At 42.3% G+C, this 23,902-nt stretch overlaps 1 long non-coding RNA gene across 3 annotated transcripts in view; it reads right to left on the bottom strand.

Moving 5' to 3' along the window:
* Nucleotides 1-13,240: 13,240 nt before the first annotated feature.
* The window catches only part of LOC107977072, a 43,971-nt gene continuing 33,309 nt past the window's right edge, over nucleotides 13,241-23,902 (bottom strand). Inside the window, exon 6 of one of the 3 annotated variants that reach the window (XR_003480653.2) lies at nucleotides 13,241-14,278. This is a non-coding gene — a long non-coding RNA (uncharacterized LOC107977072). Of the gene's footprint in view, nucleotides 14,279-15,099; nucleotides 15,400-23,902 lie in introns of those variants that run through there. The other 2 variants (XR_004771805.1, XR_004771806.1) reach the window with 2 other exon arrangements.

Here is a 23,902-nt window from a genome sequence, read left to right as displayed (position 1 = left end):
ATTTTCTTTTAAAAATATTGTACTAAATATTCATACATTTGTATGATGCATTTGGATCAAGAACTGTTTTCTTCCCTCGAGTTCCTCCTCTATTCCCTGTCTCTTTCACTTGCTCTCTTCTTTTTTTAATTTCCGAGTGCATTTAGTCATGCCTGTGTGTACATGGGTGTGGAGCCATCTTCTGGAGCACAGAAAGCCTCTCAGGGCCTGTGTCCCTGAAGAAAACTGACTCTCCTTCCCAAGCAGCCATCAATTGCCAATAAGAATCCTGCGGGGGGGGGGGGGGGGTATTTTTGTTTTCATAGGTCCTTTCTACATAGACTTGTCTTGCCTAGAGCTTGCTTTTTTACAAGGCTGGCCTCAAACTCACTGATATTCACCTGCCTCTGACTCTTGAGAGCTGGAGCTAAAGGGTACAGCATTTTACCCAGTCTGTTGGGTTTCTGTTGGGAAGGTTCCTTCCTGGCATGCAGACAGATGTCTCCTTTCTATTCTTTCTCATGCCTCAGAAGAGCACTAAGCCCATCACAGACAGGCGGGTTATCCTAAGGGCCCCACTCTGAAAACACCACACTGCAACTCAGAACTTAAAAGCATGAATCTAGAAACAGACACAAGTATTCAGCCCACAAAACCTCCCCTTCTGCACTAGTTTTCTATCACTACAACAAACCACCTCGAACAGCAGCGTGAGGCAATACACATGGAGACTCGGAGCTCTGTAGACCCTAAGTCTGACTGGGTCTTACTTGGCACATTGTCCTAATGTGCCTCTCTGGAGCTGAGAGGCAAGTTTGCTTCCTGGCTGCTCTAATTTCTACAAGTCACCTACTTTCGGGGGAGGGGTGTCTTCTCCCACCTCCCGCTTCCACCACCATGTGTTTCGACCCTCACCATCCTTCATAGTCAGGCCTCCCTCTGACCACAGCAAGGAAAAGCCTCTGGGTTTAAGGCCTCACATGAATGTAATAATTCACATTATTGTAGTCCCACTGTTAAGGATTCCCTCCCCCACATGACCAATCCACAACCTAAAGGTCCATCTTCTCCACCTAGGACCACATGTTCACAGGCTGAAGGACTGGAATATGAATATCAGGGGTATTGCTCCAGGTGCCACATTGTCTTGTGGAACTGTGGTGAGGGTGTTCTGAGGACATAGATGTGGAAATGTTGTTCAGCAAGGGGGTGTTGAACAGCTGTGGCAATGGCTGCATGCTGGCCGTCTCACTATAACACACATAAACCCCCACTCTACAGGTGACTACAATGAGGGAGCCTAGCTTGCTTTCTATCAGGACAAGGAAAGGGGAACCACGTCCTTGAACAGGCTTTTCTTAGGTCTGCTTTACAAAAAGTGCTGTGTGGTTTTATCCACTGTGTTTCTCTTTTTGGGTTTCCAACTTTTGTATAAAGTCAAACAAACTTGCATCTCATTTTTTCTTCTGTGATACTCCTTTAACACATATCATTTAACCCTACAACCCCTTAGAGGGGAGCATTATTGTCCGTATTTTGTAGATGAGACACAGAGACCTTCAACTACTGGCCTGAGGTCATATAACTATTAAATCGCCAAAAAGGATGTTTCCAGGGTCAAATTCACTACAGTTTCAGGATACCTGGATGCTCAGGCAACATAACAGTAACACACACTGAGCAGTTTTCATGTACTAGGTTCATTTCTAAGGTCTATAAGTAAATACACATTTCTCCCTTAGAACTATACCTCATGAATGACTACAACATATATGATAAAGACAGTGAGGGAGAACAAAGACACTGTCCACACGAGGAAGGAGACAGACATTGTACAGATTTAACTACATACCTGGTGTACACACACCCGAATGTAAACACACACACATCTTCACAGTAATCCTCATATAGATGAGAGACAGAGAAGCTGAGTGATGTGCCCTGGGCCACATCACAGGGGTAGCAAGGCAGACTCACGGCTCAAGCATGGTACCTCTGCCTCTCCACAATGTGTGGCACGAATCTAAGACCAAACAACTAATGGGTTAGAAAGCAAGTTTCACTCCCTTGACAGCCCTTGGCAGCATGGTGAAATGCAGTTAAGAAGGATGGCTAGGGAAAGGAGGGAGGGCAAGGAGGGTGACCTCACTGAACAGAACACTTGGACCTCCAAGCAGCACCCACATTTGAATTCTCCCTTTCTTTCTACAGTGGCCTCTGAACTCAGGGTTTCCACAAATACAGTGAGTCTCCTGACACCTTTGGCTTCCCCTATGGGCCTGCCAGCTCCGCCCTTACCCTGTGCCCTCCAGGAGTCTGCTGTTATCTACTCTCAGGTGAAGCTGGCAAGCACCTGGCCCCCAAGCTGCAGAAGTCACCCTCCTCAGCATCTCACAGATGAGTCCTCCTGATTCAACAGGTGCACCCCAGCATTCTCCTTGGGAGAGAGAGTGCACTGCAATGAGACTTAAGTGCATCCAGAGCTCTTTGCATCAAGTGGCCAAGACTTGTGGCCCTATGGGGCTCCCACCTATCACTAGACTAAGTACTGTATGTGGTACTTTTTTTTTTAATCTAATGATAAGCTGCTCTTGACCCAGGGAAAGTCCTATCTCCTGGCTTCCTCAGTGAGTTTCAGTTCCGACGGCTGTTGCTGCCCCTCAATTAGGACTGCTCTTGGGGTGCATGGTGTCAGTCTGGTGGCCCTCTGTATGCTCTACCAAATGGGAAGCACCCACTCATTGGATAATGGAGTCATGATGAACTCTTTAGAGCACAGCCACATTTCACAACTTTTAATTGTCTAGAACTTAAGGCCTGCACCTAATATCAGTGGAATGCCTTTCTTGCTCAACAGCTAACCACCCAAGTCAAGTGAATACCCCGCATGCCAGGCCTTTCCTAACCCACCAAAAAGAACCCCACAAAGTGAATGAACAATGAGGAAGAAAGCAATATTGGATTCTGTTAAGTATTGGATCCCCAGTTGCTGGATTCCTCCACTGCCAATGCAATAATCCAAATCAGACCAAAGGGATAGATCCAGATTTAATAAATAGGGCAATGCAAAACACAGCACTCTTGAGTGGCCCTCAGGAAAGCAGGGGATAGAACACAAGGGCACATGTGGCAGATCTATGGGCTGGGTTTTAAATAGCTGGTAGGCACGGTCCCAGGCATCCTGATGGCCGGCTTCCTGAGAGGAGGGACCACTGTTTGGCAGGCTGAGGAGGCAGGATCTGGGGAAAGAAAGGTGGAGCTTCCACCTAATCAAATTCTACATGCCTCCCAAGAAATGCAGAAGCATCCTGCTCTTTTTTTCCCCTGTTAGAATGAGAGAAAATCTGGGTGAGAAATCTGGGTGTCTGCCAAGGGTTAGGGCTCTGATGGGGGATGTCCTTCTGTATGCTGTGAATATATGTGTCGCTTATTGGTTGATGAATAAAATTGTTTCAGCCAATAGACAGGCAGTATTTAGGCAGTCAGGAAATTCAAACAGGGATAGAGAAAGGTAGTAGGTGGAGTCAAGGAGACACCATGTAGCTGCCCAGGAAGCAAGAGGCCCCGGGCATCACCAGTAAGCCAAGACTACATGGAGATACACAGATTTATAGAAATGGGTTAATAATTAAGAGAGAGATAGCCAATAAGAAGCCCAACCCATTAGCCAAATCATTTATAATTTATATAAGCCTCTGTGTTTATTTGGGACTGAACAGCTGTGAGACCAGTAAGACAGAAACTCCATCCACAGGGCTCCAGATCTCCATGAGCTCATGATCAACTAAGGACCTTATGGACATGCAGGTCTGAGCCTGGATAAAGCCTGAGATTCTGCATCTGTAATAAGCTCCCAAATAGTGCTGATCATTTAATCCAGGGATCATACTGAGAGCTGAGGCCCCATAGGTCTTGGCAGATTTGGCTGCCCTCTGCCAAACAGATGAAGCAGATCTGGCTACCCTCTGCCAAACCCCACGGTGCATGTTCACAGGGATCACACTCATACTCAATGCCCCTGAGCCATCCTTTGGCCAAAAGTACCGGGATAGTTTGAATAAGAATGGCCCCCATAGGCTCAAATATTTGAGTGCTTGGTCATCAGGGAGTGGCACTATTTGAGAGAGACTGGAGGAAGTATGCCACCAGGAGTGGGTTTGGGGCTTTCAAAAGCTCAAGCCATGCCAGTGAGTCTCTCTTTCTGCTGTCAGTGTAGAACTCTCAGCTACTTCTCCAGCACCATGCCTGCCTATGTGTCACCATGCTCCCTGCCATGAGGATAATGGACTAAAACTTCCGAATTATAAGCCAGCCCCAATTAAATGCTTTCTTTCATAAGAGTTTCTGTGGTCATGGTGTCTCTTCACAGCAATAGAACACTAACCAAGACAAGCACCCTTGGAGAACTCTGAGACATCTTGGGTTTTACCAGCTACCCTGGCAGGGGAAGGAGACTAATACCATCTTTGTTTCTCCCCAGGCATTATACTCTGTGAACAATTTGTAAATGAGTACACCCTCTACATTCAGATCACTGTCTCCATTTCTGCGGTGTTATTCCCCTTTTATCATGCCCATCACACCTTCTCTTGACCTCTGACTCTGTTGATCATTGTTTTAGACTTTTCTTTAAAGAAGCAGATTCCAAAAAATGTGAGTTTGTGGAAGAAGAGGAGAAGACAGAGAGACAGGAGGAAGGTGTGATGTCCATGCTCTGATTCTGGGAAAGGAAGGGGCCATAGTAGTCTAGGAGCATAAAGAGATTTTGAGGACTTGTAGGCAGATAAAACACACATTATTCACTTCAAACAAAGGCTGCTAGACAGGCAGCTACCCACAGGCACCCAGGCACAGGCAGGCACACAGGGGCTACACACAAGCAGGTGGCACACTGGACTCATGGTGGTAAGCACATAGGCTTACCAACAAACACATAAGTTTGCTGCCAAAGGTGGAAGCTGATGTCCCTGGTATCTGACCACAAGGTGATTTTTATACAGAATCCACACAAAAGTGGTACTCTGACCTGAATAGTTATCTATCAGATTACATCACTGTTGACTTTTGGGGTTCGCAGAATGTTCAGTGGCAGACATGTTTTGGCTGACTCATACCATATACCCATATCACTACCACGTTGTCTAAACAGAAACTGATAGCCTCTGTTCCCTACAAAAGGTAGAAAAGGAGAAAGGAATCTATGGAGAGAGACAAGGAATCTATGGAGAGTCACATGATGTAAGTTAGCAAATTAAAGACCCCAAAAGAGCCTTTTTTTTTTTCCAGTGTGAATTTGAAGTCAAAAGTCCTGTGTCCAATTCAAGCAGTCAACCCAGAGGAGCTCCTGCTTGCTTGAGGCAGGCAAGCCCTTTTCTACTTAAGCCTTCAGCTAATTGGGTGTGTGGCATTACAATATTTTGAAAATATCTCTTACATTCTACAAGACTGGGACTTTTGCTGGATATCACAACTCTGTACTCAAACTATTTGTTTACACTGCCTTTAAGAGAACAATAGAATAACCAACCTTATTTACCATGGATTCCACATGTAATACTGTAATATGCTTTTACAACATAACCTAATGCATAGCTACAATCTTATGTTATGTCTTGACCCAGAGTAATGTGTGTGTATCATTTGCTGAAAGCAGCAAATACAGAAATTGAAAGCAACTTCCATAAAGCTTAAATGAAAACATTTATGGATAGTGATTGATAAACAGTGATGTTTGTTATCTGGGTCAGCTGGTATTTGGAGCCTGTGACTGAATCCTTTGTGAAACTCTGTTTATTGTTTTGTTTTGTTTGTTTTGGTTTTTCGAAACAGGGTTTCTCTGTGTAGCTTTGGAGCCTATCCTGAAACTAGCTAGCTCTTGTAAATCAGGCTGGTCTCGAACTCCTATTGATCTGCCTGCCTCTGCCTCCCAAGTGCTGGGATTAAAGGCGTGTGCCACCACTGCTCAGCCTGAAGCTCTATTTTAAAGCTGTATAAAGTACTCCATTCCTTCCCCCATGTGATGCTGCCTATGCCATTAAATAAACAGAGTGGAGCTGTTTATTAGGGACAGACAGATACCACACACACAGACACACACAGTTCACACCACAGACAGACACAGAATACACACAGAGAGACACAAAAGATCCATAAGATAGCCTTCAGGCAGGCACAGATTCAGACTCAGATAACAGAAAGGCTCAGAATGTAAGACACATGGGGCATGAAGTAGAGAATTTAGATCTGAACTCATTCTTGATTAAAAGACTCCAGGGGGACATGCTTCTATCCCTTTCCTTAACGTGACACTGATGCATTTCTGGTTATTTGGAGTTAATCACTGAAGCATACAATCTGTATAGGATGGAGAGCACTCAGAGAGGGGTTAGTAGTCAATTTGTTCTGTTAGCTCACATCTTAATTTAATCCAGATAGATATACTTTCACAGAAACACCCAGAATAACATTTGGGCAAGTGTCTAGTCAACCTAAAGCGATTGACCATCATGATGAAGGGGAGGAGGCCTCTGTGGTTCTCAATTTTGTTCAAACAAACAAACAAAAAATTCAGATCCGTTTGTGATTCTAGATGTCATGACCTGGTCTTGTCTTTGTTGTGTGGGTGTTCTTTTTGCTTTTGGAGGGGTTGTCTGTTTGTTTGTTTGTTTGTTTGTTTTTGTTTGACACGGGATCACATTATGTAGCTATGAACGTCCTGAAATTCACCATGGAGACCAGACTAGCCTTGAACTCATAGATATCTGCCTGCCTCTGCCTCCCAAGTGCTGGGATGCCACCCTGCCCAGTGCATGGGTGTGGACTTCCTTTGTTAGTTTGAGTCTTAGGACAAAAAAGTTGGGATAAAAGATAAGACGGGGGACAGGTTGGGTCTAGAGTGGAGTGGAGTGTGTGAGTAGATATGTCTGAGTAGGAAGGTTGGATATGGCCTGGTAGAGTCCTGTGATTTGGGATTGGATATGGCCTGGTAGAGTCCTGTGATTTGGGGGAACAGGTAGGGACGGGATCCTGCCCCAAGCCTAGATCTCCTTTGCAGTGAAGGCATGGGAAATCAGATTAGGCTGGTGTACTGGTTGAGAGAACAAAGCTACATTTTCTGGTTTGTAGAAAAGGTGTGAAAAGGGACGTGGCGATCTGAATGAAAATGGTCCTCACAGACGCACAGAGAATGGTGTCTTTAGAGCTGTGGGCTGGTTATAGTAGGTGTGGCTTTGTTGGAGCAAGTGTGTCACTGGGGGGTGCGCTTTGAAGCTTTAGAAGCTCAAGTCAGGCCTAGTGGCTCACTGTCTCTTCCTGCTACCTGTGGATCCAGATGGAGAACTCTCAGCTATCTCTCCACTACAATGTCTGCCTGAATGCCACCAAACTTCCTGCCATGGTGATAATGGACTAAACCTCTGAAATGTAAGCCAGTCCCAATTAAATTTTTCTCCTTTATAAGAATTGCTATGGTCATGACATCTATTCACAGCAATGAAACCCTAAGACGGGAAATGTCAGGGATATTCACTAGGTTAGACCCTAGAGGACATGGGAAGTCTGGATATGGTAGAGTTGGTTCATAAAGAACTGGGGTGATGCAGGTTGGGCAGATTCTGCTAGAGCTTGGCTGTGGTATAGGAGGGGTTGATTAGAGTAGGTCAGGGCTCAGGATATGAGAGCCAGGCTAGAGCCTAGAGGAGAACATGCAGTCTGGGTACCTTGTGGGTGGTGGAGGAAGCCCAGAATGGATCTGAGCATGGTTTCAGGTAGAGCAAGTCCTGACAGAAGCCTAGGTGTTGGCTGCAGTGCAGGCAGGAGTCTCTAGTCTCTAGAGACTAGGAGTCTCTAGTCATTTTCCTTTTTCAATCTTCCAAGCCCAATGCCTTGAAAACAGCTTTGTTTGTAACTAGAGTTCTGGCCACTATTCAACGTACTGGATTCAGCCACTTACTCCAAAGAAAACAAACAAAACAGCTATTTGGAGAAGGCACAAAACTCTGCAGCCCACCTTCATGGTATTGGCATGAGTTTTAACTTTGAATAGAGAAAGAATTGAGTCAGGGATGAGAAGTATAATAAGTAAGCCATCTTAGTCAAAGTTTGTAGGGGTGGGTGATTAAGGGAGTCCACAAAAGTTAGAATAAAGGGATATCAAATATTTTGGAGGGGGGATACTCACACAATAAAGGTAGAGAGCTGCTTCAGTCTTCTGCCCTCATGAGATGATTGCTCCTATTTGGGCAATCTCATCATGGGGTGGAATATTATTTTAAGATGTGTTACATTTTTTTATACTGCGTAATATTTGTTCAACAATGCAAAAATGTGTTGCATTATTTTATGTTGCATTTGTTTAACTCTATAAAGCTATGTTGCTTTGCCTGTCTAAAATACCTGATTGGTCTAATAAAGAGCCAAACAGCCAATAGTTTTGCAAGAGAGAGAAATAGGTGGGGCTGACATTCAGAGACAATAAATAGGAAGAGAAGAGAGAAAAAAGGGAGTGAGGAAAGGAAGAGAGTATGCCAGGGACCAGCCACCCAGCAACACAGCCAGCCATGGAGTAAGAAGGAAAGGCCTGGTGATGACACATGCCTTTAATCCCAGCACTCGGGAGGCAGAGGCAGATGTAGGCAGATCTTTGTGAGTTTGAGGCCAGCCTGGTCTACAAGAGCTAGTTCCAGGACAGCCTCCAAAGCCACAGAAAAACCCCCGTTTCAATATTTAAAAAAAAAAGGAAAGAATGAAATATGGCATAAAGGTAAAACCTTAGAGGCAAAAGATAGACAGGATAATTTAGGTTAGCCAAATCTGGCTAGAAACAAGCCAAGCTAAAGCCAGGCATTCTAAGTTAGAATAAGTCTCCATGTATTTATTTGGGAGTGGGTGGCAGGCCCTCAAAGAGCAAAAAGAAAAAAAAAAACTACAATGGGTGATCTCTTTGTAGGTTGTGCTGTTCCTGGAATCCAAGATGAACACAGATTTTGGATCCTGATGGGGGTGTGAACAGGGCATTGTAAAAGTTGACATCGAGGTGATTTGATTGCTCTCATCTTTGCTCCTTCTGTCTTGAAGAGGTATGAGATACGTAGAGTATCACCATTTCTAGAGACAGTTTTAAGACTGCCTTCCAACTGAGGTGATTCTCCAGCCTCAGCCTCCCGTGTCTATAATTACAGATATGTGTCACATGCCAGCTCAGACAGACAATCCTTGGGTAATTAGCATGGCTCTGTGCAGAGTTAAGCATGGAGTCTGACCCAAGGTTTGAAGCAAAGGGGAAAAGACCAATGCAAAAATAGAGTCAAGAATGCCAGGCTTTCACTAGACTGTGAGTCACCTTACAGGTCCAAGGGAGGAGCCTGTGCTTTCCAGCAAGGGCAATTTCTAAGTACCTATTAGAGATTCCTTTTAATATATTTCTCCAGCTAAACAGCATTCCAGAAATGGAAAACTCTTCGCTTCATCACAAAAGCTATGTATTTAAAATCAAGCTGAAGAAGTTACTATTCATTCAAGAATTCCTATTTCACAAATGTGCTCTATACAATCCACTAAATTGCATGAAATTCACTGAAAGTTTGTGATTGGCTGGATTTAAAAAAAAAACATATATAACAGTCACAGCCTTCACTGCCATTCAGTTCAGGAGATCTCACTATTTCTGTTTCCTTTATTTTTTAATTTTCATATTAGCATATGGTGAGCATTTCCCCTACTCCCACCATGTGACTCGGCGCCTCTCTCTCTGGTCAGTCCCTTTTACTCCCCACACAGTTTCACTTCCACTTCCATGCCACATATCTTGATGCATCTCTATAAAATCTAGGGATCACAAATGAGCAAAAGCACAAATTGGTCTGGGGAAAGTTTAATTTGCTTTATATGATTATCTTCATTTACAGCCCTTTTCCAGAAAATGATATCATTTTGTATTCTTTATGGCTAGAAAAAAAAAAGCCATCACGTATATGCACTGCATTTTCTTTATCTGCTCATCTGTTGTTGGACACCTAATTTGGTTCCATAACTTAGCTATGGTGAGAAGTGCTGCAATAAACACTGATGGCAATTATCTCTAGGATGTGTTCATTGGGGGGCCTTCTGGTAAATACCCAGGAGTGATATAGCTGGATTATAATCAAGACCTACTTTCAGTTTTTTTGAGAGCCCTCCATACTGACTAGTTTACCTAGCTGGGCTGGTTTACACTCCAGCTAGCAGTGTATAAAGATTCCCTTTTGTCGACATCCTTACCAGATGTGATTATCATATTTTTAATGTGTATGGGTGTTTTACCTGCATGTAGATGCACCATGTATGTGTGTACAGTGCCCAAAGACACTAAAAAGGGGCATTAGATTCCCTGGAACTGGCGTTACAAATAGTTGTGAGCCACAATGTGAGTGCTGATAATGGAACCTGGGTCCTTTGGAAGAGTAACAAGTGCTCTTTACTGCTGAGCCATCTCTCCAGCCCTATTATTTGTCTTTTTAATGGCCAACTTTCTCTCTGGGGTGAGATGGACTCTCAGTGTAATCCTGATTTGCATTCTCCAAAGCTTACCGAGGTTGAATGATTTTAATATGTTATTGTCCATTTGCATTTCTTCTTTTGAGAACTGTCTCGTATCATTTTATTAGGCCATTTGTTCATCGGGTTGTGGTCTTCTTCCAGGCTCTTAAATGTGACAGGTAGCTGGGAATGTGGCTCAGTGATAGAGAGCTTGTCAGATGCCTAACACAACCACATTGTATTTGCATAGAATCTTTCAGTTCTATTAACTGTCCTTTTTAAAAATAACGATTTTATTCAGTTTCCTGAATCTAACCGATGAGAATCTTAGCTCACTAGGAATTAAAATCTCCTCCCACACAATAGTTGAATTTGTTTTTTGGTGTTTCTTTTGAACCTGCATCTTACTCCACAATACACACTGAAATTCCTGAACTGGTTCAACACTCCAAATCGGTGGTCACCTCCTCTATTTTCTAGGGTTCTTCGGAGAACCATTATGAAACAAGGTTTCACCTGACGTCCCCAGGGCCAGGTGGCATCTCAGGCAATTCCAATGAATGATAAAGAGTTTCCCCACACTGCTCCTCTCATCAAAAGGCCAACTCTTTCATATTTTAAATGAAAACTGGTGATAAAATTCCATGCACTATTTTAAGGCACACCCAGGACCTCCAGGGGCCTCTACTTAGTGGCAATATGCTTGGAAAGGCGCCCCCACCCCAGAAAAGGGGTGAAAACTAACAACTCTTCCTCAGTGGAGAAGCCCAGACCAGTGCAGCTCCCTCCAGCTCAGACTGCACAAGTCTAGCTGGACCCCCTTCCACAGGGTAGCTTCAGAGGCAGAGTGACCTCCTGCATTCCAGGCGTGGTACCATGTCCTCACATCTCTTCGCTAGGACAAGTTTTCACATGTGTCTCCGTCCCTTTCCCCTTCAGTTCCAATCCCTTCCTGTTGAGACAGTTTAGGGGCCTTTTGGTGGATCATCCCTTTTGCAGCCTAGAGTGCCCTATCTTGGATCCTTGACCTCCTCTTCACCATAAGTTAATTGTCTCTCTCCCCTCATCCTGAATTTGTAAATTGTAACAGAATGTGGGCCCTTTCTTTCCTTAGGTTTCCCAAAGACATCAATACTTCCAGCCCTCCCTGGATGAAGGGCTCCAGTTCTCCCATTGCCCTCCCTTCCAAGGAGCCCAGAAGCTCACTAAGAATGCTGATACCTGAGAACCCTGAAGCCCAGCAGAGATCGGGATCTCCAGAGTAAAAATTCATCCCAGCTCCCTTCTACTGTTCAGAACGTCCTCAAGACAGTCTAAGACAGGAAGAAAAGAGTCTGTGCTAGAAGGCCTCCAGTACAGTGTAAAGCTACAAACTATTGTGGGGAGAGAAGGGACAGCAGGAAACATCTGCTCTTTCCTGTTATCCAGTACACAGTATGCCTGCCAAAAGCAACTGCAGAAGATGGACAAGCAGTCTGGCTCTGGGAGCCACCCCCACCCCTACCTAGGAACTATAACTTAGTCCAATTTCTGTCCCTGTCCCTGCTCCCCTCCTCCCCTGCTCCCCTCCTCCCCTGCTTCCCTCTTCCCCTGCTCCCATACTCCCCTGGGGTAGCCACTCTTCTCCAGGACCTCTGCTATTCAGTACTAGCCTGTGGCTAAGCCCAGAGACTTACAGCCCACTGGGCAAAACCCTAATGAGTTTGTGACTTTCCCTGTCCCTACCTCATTCAACGTGACAATTTCTTTTTCTGATTTTCCAGAAATATCAACTAAGTTGAGAAGGAAGTCGAAGAGGAAGCTGTGGGTGGGAAAGGCTCTTTATAGGTAGTGATGATGTTCAAATCTACAACAAAGGTTCTTACGTTAACCTCTGACACTGATGCTAACCATCCTTTGTGTAGACTTAGGCCAACACAAGCCCCAAAAGAGACGGACATGCTCCTGGCAGACCCGGAGCCAGCAGCTGCCCTGTGAACTACTGCCAGCATCATCCTGCTGCCCAGTGGGTGACGGAAAGTCACACCACTCCTGTTCTAGGCAAGGTGGACTCAGACTCAGGCTCCCCGCCTTGGCTGAGGTGAGACATAGGCTCTGACTCTGGCTCTTCCTTCCCACCTGGACACCCCACGATAAACCTGGAGGGGCAGCATACCCTTCTAACTCCGAGCAGTGACCCTTACCCTCCTTACAAGGCTACCCGTATGGCTGCCCAGTCAGAGCACCCCAGCCTTGGGTCTGCATGACTGGCCCTGGCCCTGCCCCCAGGGAGTCAGGTCACCTGGCCCTAAACAATTTTAGGGACGTGATGACACGTGCCCACTCAAGAGGCAAAGTGAGTAACACCACGTGAGAACGAAGTTTATTCAAAGCACAGTGAGAATGAGCATGGGGGAATCATGTGTTTTTGCTGTTCAGAAAAGGTGATCAAAATGGAAGCTGGAGGGGCTAAGAAGCCAGAGGGAGGGGGAGGGAGGAAGGAAGAAGGAGGAGAAGGAAGAAAAGGACAAGGTGTGAGAGGCACAGTTAGTTTCCCATCATCACCGTGCTGTGTTGCACTTTGCAACTGAAAGCCTGACCAGCAAATAGGAAGCATTCTGTCAAAAGTGAGGTGGCCATAGCTGTGTAGTTTCTTTCTGAGCACACTAATCTATATGGTTGGTCTCTGTGCTTTTTGTCAACTTGACAGGTGGGAACTTCAGTTGAGAAAATGTCTCCAGAATAGTGACCTCTAGGCAGGCAATTTCTAGATTGATGTAGGAAGGGCGGTGCCACCCGTGGGTAAGTGGTTCTGAAGTGTTTAAGAATACAAATTGAGCAAACCAGGAGGAACAGTCAGAAAGAGCATTTCTCCATGGCTTCTGCTTCATTTCTTGCCTCTAGGTTCCTGCCTTTCCTCCTCAAGCTGATTTTGGTTGGTTTTATCACAGCAATAGAAACCCTAAGAGTGTTTATATGTCTGTTTCTGTGTCAGATCCATGCTGGCTTTGTTACTTTGTTTCTGTAATATAAGATAAGGTTTTGGGATGTCTTTACCAGTGATTGCTTTTTCTTTACTAGGAATGCTTTGGCTATCCTGGATCATTCTTTTTTTTTTTAAGAGTATCCTTAATCTATTTGTTGACAATTACATACCTGTATACAGTGTCCACTCCCAAGTCTTCATTCCCTCCAGACACCTTTTCTAACACACCTCCCACCTTTCTGACTTCTTCTTTTGTGGTGATGGGTAACCTACTGAGTCCAGTTGGTGCTGCCTGGTATAACGTTGACTGATCTTGTTGGCTTGATCCTATGCAGGTTGTTATGAATAATGAAGAGTGGGTTAGAATGGCAGGTCCCTGGGCCCGTGATGGGACCACGAGGATCTCCATCCTGGGACGGATGGCAGGTGGGTGGGGAAACAGAGGCCTGTAGACTGACTCATATTGGAAGTTTTATTGAGGGGGATACCAGGTGCTGCCTGAGTGCATTCTGCCATGTGACAGGGGCAGGCCAGCATAATGCCTGAATCCTTACACAGGTAACCATAGCTATAGTGAGTTCATGAGTTCAATGACCATATCATGTCATAGCCCTCCGCCCAGTCCTCCAGTTCTCATATTTTTTCTGCCCCCTCTACCATGATAACCCCTGAGTCTGGGAGGAAGGGTGATGGAGACGCCTTTTGAGGGACAAGCACTCAGAAATCACTTATTCTCAGAACTTTGATCATTACGAGTCTCTTCATTAACTACTGCCCACTGCAGAAGCTCCTCTGGCCAAGGCTGATAATAGCTCTAACCTATGGATATAAACAAATGATTAGGAGGCAGCTTAACAACATATTCATTTAGCAAAATAATAATAGTAAGTTCCCCACGAGGGCCTATGACTTCCAAAGTCATGAGCTTTGGACCATGTTTGCAGTCTTAGGCATGAGTCACCTTCTTTGGAGCAGTCCTCAAGTCAAACCAGAAAGCTTTTGGTTACCCCTATAACATGCATGCCACTCTTACTTCAGTGGGCACATCTCACCTGCCATGTCAATATTGTAGCATTAAGGATTCACTCCTGGGTAATACCATTGATTGCCTTTCTCCCCCAGTGTCTTACATAGCATCTTCTAACCCTATAAAAGCTACCATCAGGGAGAAATTTTTCACCTCATTTATGGCTTGATTTCTCCATCTTGCAACTGAAGTGTGGTATGTCTTCAGTAATAAAATCTTACATCTAGTGATCTTATAATTTAGGGTGTCTCTTCAGCTTTCCTGACCCCAATAACTCACAGAGAGGTATCCTGTTCTTGTCACTGAGATTTCCCGTTATGTCTCTCAAAAGAAGCATTGTCCACCCATGCAGAATACCTATTTTTTTTTGCAGATTTTTTTATTTGAATTAGAAACAAGATTGTCTTACATGAAAATCCCAGTTCCCTTCTCCCTCCCTCCTGCCTTACCACCCCCCCCAACTAAAACCCTCCCTTATCACATATCCTTTCTGATCCCCCTGGAGGTGAGGCCTTTCATAGGGTGTCATCAGAGTCAATCATATCCTTTGGGATAGGGCCTAGGCCCACCCCCGTGTGTCTTGGCTCAGGGTGTATTCCTCTATGTGGAATGGGCTCCCAAAGTCCACACCTATGCTAGGGATAAGTACTGAACTACTACAGGAGGTCCCGTAGATTTCCGAGGTTTTCTCACTGAAACCCATGTTCCTGGGGTCTGGATCAGTCCAATGCTAGTATCCCAGTCTGGGGAGCAACAGTTCCCCGATGTTCAGGTCAGCTGTTTCTGTGGGTTTCACCGGCCTGATCTGGACCCCTTTGCTCTTTACTCGTCCTTCTCTGCATCTGGATTCCAGTTCAGTTCAGTGGTTAGTTGTGGGTGTCTGCTTCTATTTCCACCAGCTGCTGGATGAAGGCTATCAGATGGCATATAAGTCAGTCATCAATCTCATTATCAAGGGAGGGCATTTAAGGTAGCCTCTCCTCTGTTGCTTAGACTGTTAGCTGGTGTCATCTTTGTAGATCTCCAGACATTTCCCTAGTGCCTCATTTCTCTGTAAACCAAAAATGTCTCCCTCTATTATGGTATCTCCATTCTTGTTTTCTTCTATTCTTCCCCTGACTCAACCTTTCTGCTCCCTCGTGTCCTCTGCATCCCTCCTCTTCTCCCCTTCTCATTCTCCTAGCTCCCTCCCCCCTCTTCCCGTGTTCCCAACTTGCTCAGGGGATCTTGACCCTTTCCCCAACTCCAGGGAACCATGTATGTCTCTCTTGGGGTCCTCCTTGTTTACTAGCTTCTCTGGCAGTGTGGATTGTAGGCTGGTAATCCCTTACTCTATGTCTAAAATCCACATATGAGTGTGTACATACCATGTTTGTCTTTTTTGTGATTGGGTTACCTCGATCAGAATGGTTTCTTCTAGTTCCATCCATTTGCCTGCAAATTTCAAGATTCCATTGCCCCCCCCTATGTAAATGTATCATATTTACTCTGTGCTTCTTTTGGGCATATGCCTAAGAGTGGAATTGCTGGATCTTGTGGTAGACTGATTCCCATTTTTTTGAGGAGTCACCATACTGATTTCCAAAGTGATAGTACAAGTTGGCATTCCCACCAGCAGTGAAGAAGTGTTCCCCTTTCTCCACATCCTCTCCAGCATAAATTGTCATTGGTGTTTTTTGATTTTGGCCATTCTGACAGGAGTAAGATGGTATCTCAGAGTTGTTTTGATTTACATTTCCCTGATGGCTAAGGATGGTGAACACTTTCTTATGTCTTTCTGCCATTTTAGATTCCTCTATTGAGAATTGTCTATTTAGTTCTGTTCCCCACTTTTTAATTGGATTGCTTGGTGTTTTGGAAACTAGCTTCTTGAGTTCTTTGTATATTTTGGAGATCAGCCCTCTGTCAGATGTGGGGTTGGTGAATATCTTTTCCCAGTTTGTGGGCTGCCATTTTGTCTTTCTGACTGTGTCCTTTGCCTTACAGAAGCTTCTCAGTTTCAGGAGGTCCCATTTATCAATTGTTGATCTCAGTGTCTGTGCTACTGGTGTAATGATCAGGAAGCGGTCTCCTGTACCAATTAATTCAAGGGTATTTCCCACTTTATCTTCTAAATAGGTTCAGTGTGGCTGGATTTATGTTGAGGTCTTTGATCCATTTTGACTTAAGTTTTGTGCATGGCGATAGGCTTGGGTCTATCTGCAGTCTTCTACATGTCCGAATCCAGTTATGCCAGCACCATTTGCTGAAGATGTTCTCTTTGTTCCATCGTATAAATTTGGATAGTTTGTCAAAAATCAAGTGTCTGTAGGTGTGTAGGTTAATATCAGGGTTTTCAACTCTATTCCATTGGTCTGCCTGTCTATTTTTGTGCCAATACCAAGCTGTTTTCAGGACTATAGCTCTGTAATAGAGCTTGAAGTCAGGGATGATGCCTCCAGAAGTTCCTTTATTGTACATGGTTGTTTCGGCTATCCTGGGTCTTTTGTTTCTCCATATAAAGTTGAGAATTGTCCTTTCAAGGTCTGTGAAGAATTGTGTTGGGGATTTTGATGGGGATTGCATTGAATCTGTAGAATGCTTTTGGCAAGATTCCCATTTTTACTATGTTGATCCTACCTATCCAAGAGCATGGGAGATCTTTCCATTTTCTGGTATTTTCTTTAATTACTTCCTTTAGAGACTCAAAATTCTCATGGTACAGGTCTTTCACTTTTTTGGTTAGTGTTACCCCAAGGTATTTTATGTTGTTTGTGGCAATTGTAAAGGTTGATGTTTCTCTTATTTCTTTCTCCACCAATGTGTCATCAGTATATAGTAGGGCTACAGAATTTTTTTTTTAGTTAATCTTGTATCCTGCCACTTTGCTGAAGGTGTTTATTAGCTATAGGTGTTCCTTGGTATAGTTTTTCAGGTCACTTATGTAGACTATCATATCATCTGCAAATAGTGAGAGTTTGACTTCTTCCTTTCCGATTTTATCCCCTTGATCTCCTTTTGTTGTCTTATTGCTCTAGCTAGAACTTCACGGACAATATTGACGAGGTATGGAGAGAATGGACAGCCTTGTCTTGTTCCTGATTTTAGAGGAATTGCATTAAGTTTCTCACCATTTAATTTGATGTTGGCTGTTGGCTTGCTGTATATTGCTTTTATTCTGTTGAGGTATGTTCCTGTTATCCCTGATTTCTCCAGGACCTTTATCATGAAGGGGTGTTGGATTTTGTCAAAGTATTTTTCGGCATCCAGTGAGATGATCATGTGTTGTTGTTTTTTTTTTTTTTTTCATCAGTCTGTTTATATGGCGGATTACATTGATGGATTTTCGTTTGTTGAACCATCCTTGCATCCCTGGGAGGAAGCCTACTTGATCATGGTGGATGATTTCTCTGATGTGTTCTTTGATTCGATTTGCCAGTATTTTATTGAGATTTTTTTTTGCATTATTGTTCATGAGGGATATTTGTCTGTAGTTCTCTTTCTTAGTTGTGTCTTTGTGTGGCTTGGGTATCAAGGTTATTGAAGCCTCATAAAAAGAGTTTGGCAATGGCCCTTCTGCTTCTATTGTGTGAAATACTTTGAGGAAAATTGTTATAAACTGTTTCTTGAATTTCTGGTAGAATTCTGCATTGAAGCTATCTGGCGTTGGGCTTTTTTGGTTGGGAGACTTCTGATGATTGCTTCTATTTCATTAGGGGTTATAGGTCTATTTAAGTTGCTTATCTGTTCTTGATTTAATCTTGGTAAGTGAAATCTGTCCAGAAAATTGTCCATTTCCTTTAGATTTTTGAATTTTGAGGAATACAGATTTTCAAAGTATGACCTGATGATTCTCTGGATTTCCTGTGTCTGTTGTTATGTCTCCTTTTTCATTTGTATGTTCACTCTGTGCTGTTTGGTAAGTTTGGATAAAGGTTTGTCTATCTTGTTGATTTTCTCAAAGAACCAACTCTTTGTTATATTGATTCTTTGTATTTTTCTCCTAGTTTCCATTTTATTGATTTCAGCCCTTAATTTGATTATTTCCTGGTGTCTGCTCCTCTGGGGTGTATTGGCTTCTTGGTGTTCTAAAGCTTTCAGTTGTACTGTTAATTCTCTAGTGTGATTATTCTCCTGTTTCTTCATGTGGACACTTAGTGCTATGAACTTTCCTCTTAGCACTGCTTTCAAAGTGTCCCACACGTTTGGTTATGTTGGGTCCACATTCTCATTGAATTCTAGGAAATCTTTAATTTCTTTTTTATTTCTTCCTCAATCCAGGAATTGTGCAATTGGTTGTTACTTAATTTCCATGAGTTTGTAGGTTTTCTGTAATTCATGTTGTTGTTGAATTCTAACTTTAAAGCATGGTGATCTGATAAGATACAGGGGGTTATTTCAATTTTTTTGTACCTGTTGAGGTTTTCTATGTTGCCAAGTATGTGGTCGATTTTAGAGAAGGTTCCATGTGGTGCTGAGAAGAAGGTAAATTATTTTGTTTTTGGATGGAATGTTCTATAGATATCTGTTAAGTCCAATTGCGCCATAACTTCTATTAGCTCTTTTGTTTCTTTGTTAAGTTTCTGTCTGGTGTTCCTGTCCAGTGGAGAGAGTGGGGTGTTGAAGTCTCCCACTATAAGTGTGTGCGGTTTTATGTGTGATTTGAGTTTTAGTAATGTTTCTTTTACAAACGTGGATGCTCTTGTATTTGGGGCATAAATGTTCAGAATTGAGACTTCATCCTGATGGATTTCTCCTGTGATGAGTAGGAAGTGACCTCCTTCATCTCTTTTGATTGATTTTAGTTTAAAGTCCAATTTGTTGGATATTAGGATTGCTACCCCTGCTTGTTTCTTGGGTCCATTTGATTGGAAAATCTTTCCCCAACCTTTAATTCTTAGGTACCATCTGTCTTTGAAGTTGAGGTGTGTTTCTTGTATGCAGCAGAAGGATGGATTCTGTTTTCTTATACATTCTGCTAATTTGTGTCTTCTTATAGGTAAGTTGAGACCATTAATGTTGAGGGATATTCATGACCATTGATTGTTCATTCTTGTTTGTTTTTGATTTGGTGTTTTTGATTTTGGTGGCAAAATTATGTGTGGGATTCTATCCCTTTTTTCTTTTGGCTGTTGGTAAAGTGGGATTATCTATTGCCTATATTTTTCTGGGTGTAGTTAACTTCCTTGGGTTGCAGTTTTCCTTCCAGACCTTTCTGTAGGGCTGGATTGGTTGATATGTATTGTTTGAATCTGATTTTGTCATGGAATATCTTGTTTTCTCCATCTATATTGATTGAAAGCTTTGCTGAGTATAGTAGTCTGGGCTGGCATCCGTGGTCTCTTAGTGTAGGTAGAATATCTATCCAGGACCTTCTGGCTTTCAGAGTTTCCATGGAAAAGTCAGATGTAATTCTGATAGATTTGCTTTTATAAATTACTTGGCCTTTTTCCTTTGCTGCTCTTAATATTTTCTCTTTATTCTGTATGTTTGGTGTCTTGATTATTATGTGGCAAGGAGACCTTTTTTTTTGGTTCAGTCTATTTCGTGTTCTGTAGGCTTGTATTTTCATTGGCATGTCTTTCTTTAGGTTGGGAAAGTTTTCTTCTATGATTTTGTTGAATATGTTTTCTGTGACTTTGAGTTGGATTTCTTCACTTTCTTCTATACCTATTATTCTTAGGTTTGATCTTCTCACAGTATCCCATTTCCTGGATATTTTGTGTTAGGGATTTGTTGGTCTTAAGATTTTCTTTGGTTGATGAGCTTATTTCTCCTAGTGTATCTTCAACTCCTGAGATTCTCTCTTCTATCTCTTATATTCTGTTGGTTATGCTTGTGTCTGTAGTTACTGATCATTTACCCTGCTCTTCTTTTCTCACATTCCCTCAGATTGTGCTTTCTTTATTGTCTCTATTTCAGTTTTTAGATCTTGAACTGTTTCCTTGAGAGCTTTGTTGATATCTTGTAATTTTTGGTTTGTTTTTTCTTCCATTTCTTTAAGAGATTTTCTCATGTCCTCTTAGAGGTCCTCTATCATTTTCCTGAAGTTGTTTTTAAGGTCATTCTCTTCTGGTTCATCTGCATTATGATGTTCAGATCTTGTTGGTGTATATGGTTCCTAGTCTCCGGTGGTGTCATATTGGGTTTTCTGTTGTTGAATGTGCCTTTACATTTTCCTCTTCTCATCCTTTCTTCTGGTGGGTGTAGCAGAAGTCTCTTCCTCTCCTGGTGGGTATGGAACCAAGGTTCCCTTCTGGTAGATGCAAACAGTTCCAATACTCTGATGTCAGTCCTCTTGTCGTGGATGGTGGTGGCACTGTTACCGGGGCCTTGGCAGTGTCCGGGTGTGTTGGATCCTGATGCCGAGTTCGGATCCAGTGAGGAGACCCCTGGCATCAGATATTTCCGAGCAGGGCCACTTAATGGGAATGGCAAACAACAATCCCTGGCCTCCAGGATACCTATTTTTAAACCTTATTCTTTTTAATATAATTTTTAATTAGCTTACAAAGTAGTGAGTTTCCAAAAGTTTGGGTTTTTTTTTTACATATACATAAATTTTGGTTAAACCACTCCCCAGCTATTCCCCAACCCCAACCCTCACATAAACATTTAACCCATCTACTTTCATATGTCATATGTTCTACAGTTTCCTCTCACCTCTTGAGACTTCTTCTCCCCATATCAAAGGCCCATTCTAGATTCTTGACCTCTAATGACATTCCAAAGTAAAATACAATCCAAAAATGTGAAGATAAGGTCTACATATGATAGAGAGTTTGTGGTGTTTGTGTTGCTTGGCTTGGCTTAGTGTAGCAGTTTTCAGTTTCATCCACTTACCTGAAAATGACATGATTTCATTCATCTTTACAACGGGATAAAATTCCATTGCATAGGGGTACCATATTTTTATTATCAATCATTAATATATAGATATATAAGCATATTCCATTTCCTAGCTGTTGTGAAAAGGAGTGTTACAGGATATTTGTTTGTACTGTGTGAAGATGTGTCATTGTGATTGGTTTAACAAAAAGCTGAACAGCCAATAGCTAGGCAGGAGAAGTTAGGTGGGACTTCTGGGTGGGGGAGAGAAACTCGGGGTTAGAATCTAGGCACACAGTAGATACCAGCAAGACACCAAGTTGAACATACATTATGGAAAATAGGTAACTAGCCACATGGCAGAATGCAGATTAGTAGAAATAAGTTAATTTAAGTTATAAAAGCTAGTTGGGAACAAGCCTAAGCTAAAGTCCAATCTTTCCTAGATAGTAATAATGTCTCCATGTCATTATTTGAGGGCCTGGAAGTTCAAAGAATATCCAACAAAAATGTCCGGCTACAAACGAACAATGAACATTGATGTATAAATATCTCTACAGGAAAATATTGAGTCCTTCAGCTATAAGAATAGCACCAATGTGTCATATGATAGTTCTGTTTTAAGCTCTTTGGAGAAGCTGCACATTGATTTCTGTAGTAGCTGTACCAACTCAAACTCCCAAAAGTAGGCAAGGGTTATTCTTGCCAGCGTTTTCTGTCATGTGTTTTCTTGATAATTAATCATTCTGTCTTGGATAAGATAGACTCCCAAAGCAGATTTAATTTGTACTCCTCTGATGGCTGTTGATATTGAACATTTTTTGAAATGTGTATTAGTCACTTGCATTATTTCTTTTGAGAACTCTCTGTTCAGTTCTATGGCCCATCATTTGCTTGATGCTTACTTTCTTGAGTTTCTTTTATATATTCTTGATATCAGTCTGTGCTGACATGTCAGGGAAGATAAAATCTCTGTTTATGAATTGCCTCTATCAGCTTGTCCTGTAAGCAATCTGTGGAGCATTTTCTTGATTACTGATTGATGAGGAAAAGCCCAACTCACTGTGGTAGTACCATTTGTAAACAGGTGGTCCTGGACTGTATAAGAAAGCAGGCAGGGAACTCCATGAGGAAAACACCATTAAGCAGTGTTTTTCTATGGCTTCTGTTTCAGTTCCTGCCTCAAGGTTCCTGTCTTGAGTCCATGTCCTGACTTCCCTTCATAATGGACTACAACTGTAAGCTAAAACAAATTCTTTTTTCCCCCAAGTTGCTTTTGGTCACAGGAATAGAAATCTAACTAGCACATAATCCTTTGTTGGATACATATAGCTGAGAAATATTTTCTTTCATTCTGTAGGCTGTCATTTCACGTGATTGACACAGTTTCCATAGCTATACAAAAGTTCTTAATTTTATAAGATCTCTTTTTAATTTTATAATATCTTTACCGATTATTGACCTGGTTTCCTGAGAGATCAGAATCTATTCAAAATGCCCTTACCTATAACTATATCTTGAAGTATTTTCCTTACTTTTTCTTCTAGCAGTTTCAGCATCTCAGGTCTTACATTGAGGTCCTTTATCCAGTTGGAGTACATGTTTGTGTATGATGAGAAATAGGAATAAGTTCCAATATTTTACATGTAGATGTCCAATTTTCCTAACACCATTTGTTGAAGATGCTGCTTTTCTCCTGTATGTATTTTTGGCATCTTTGTCAAAAATTGAGTAGTTGTAGTTGTATGGTTTTGATCCTGAACCATGCTGTTCTTATTACTATGGCTCTGTTTTATAACTTGAAATCAGTTATACCTCTAGCAGTATTTCTCTTGCTCAGAATTGCTTTGGCTATCCAAGGGTCCTTTATGTTTCATATGAATTTTAAAATTGTTTTTTCTATATCTGTGAATAATCACAAAGGAATTTTCATCAGGGTTGCACTGAATCTATACATTGCTTTTTGTAAGATGGCCATCTTCACAATATTGTCTTCTTCCAAACTGTAAGCATAGGAAGTCTTTCCATCTTACAGTGTCTAACTCTATTTCTTTCTTCTGTGTTTTAAAGTTTTCATCATAAAGGTCTTTTATACCATTGGTTGAGTTTACTCCAATGATGTAGTTTTGGGGATAGTGTGAATAACATTGCTTCCCTGAGTTCTTTTTCAGTTTGTCTTTCATTGATATATAGGGATGCCAATTTTGTGTGTCAGTTTCATGTCCTGCCACTTTGCCGAAAGTGTTTATCAATTCTAAAAGATTTATGGTGGAGTATTTAGGGTCTCTTATGTGTGGAATAGTATCAGCTACAAATAGAGATGTTTTGACTTTCTCCTTTCTTATTTGTAACCCTTCTATTTTCTTGCCTTATTACTGTAATACTTCAGGACTATATTGAGTAAGAGTGGGGAAGTGTTCGCATTTGTCTTGTTCCTGATTTTTAATGGAAACTCCTTCAGTTTTCCCCCATTTAATATCAGGTTACCTAAATTTATCATATATAGCCTTTATTATGTTGAGATATTTTCTTCCTCTCCAATGTTTCTTCAGGACTTTTAATATCAAGGGATATATATTAGATCTTGTCACAAGCCTCTTCTACATCTA

This window comes from Cricetulus griseus (genome assembly GCF_003668045.3).
Source record: "Cricetulus griseus strain 17A/GY chromosome 1 unlocalized genomic scaffold, alternate assembly CriGri-PICRH-1.0 chr1_0, whole genome shotgun sequence".
NCBI lineage: Eukaryota > Metazoa > Chordata > Mammalia > Rodentia > Cricetidae > Cricetulus > Cricetulus griseus.
The sequence above is the reverse complement of the archived record's forward strand: the minus strand, read 5'-3'. Positions and strand labels throughout refer to the sequence as shown.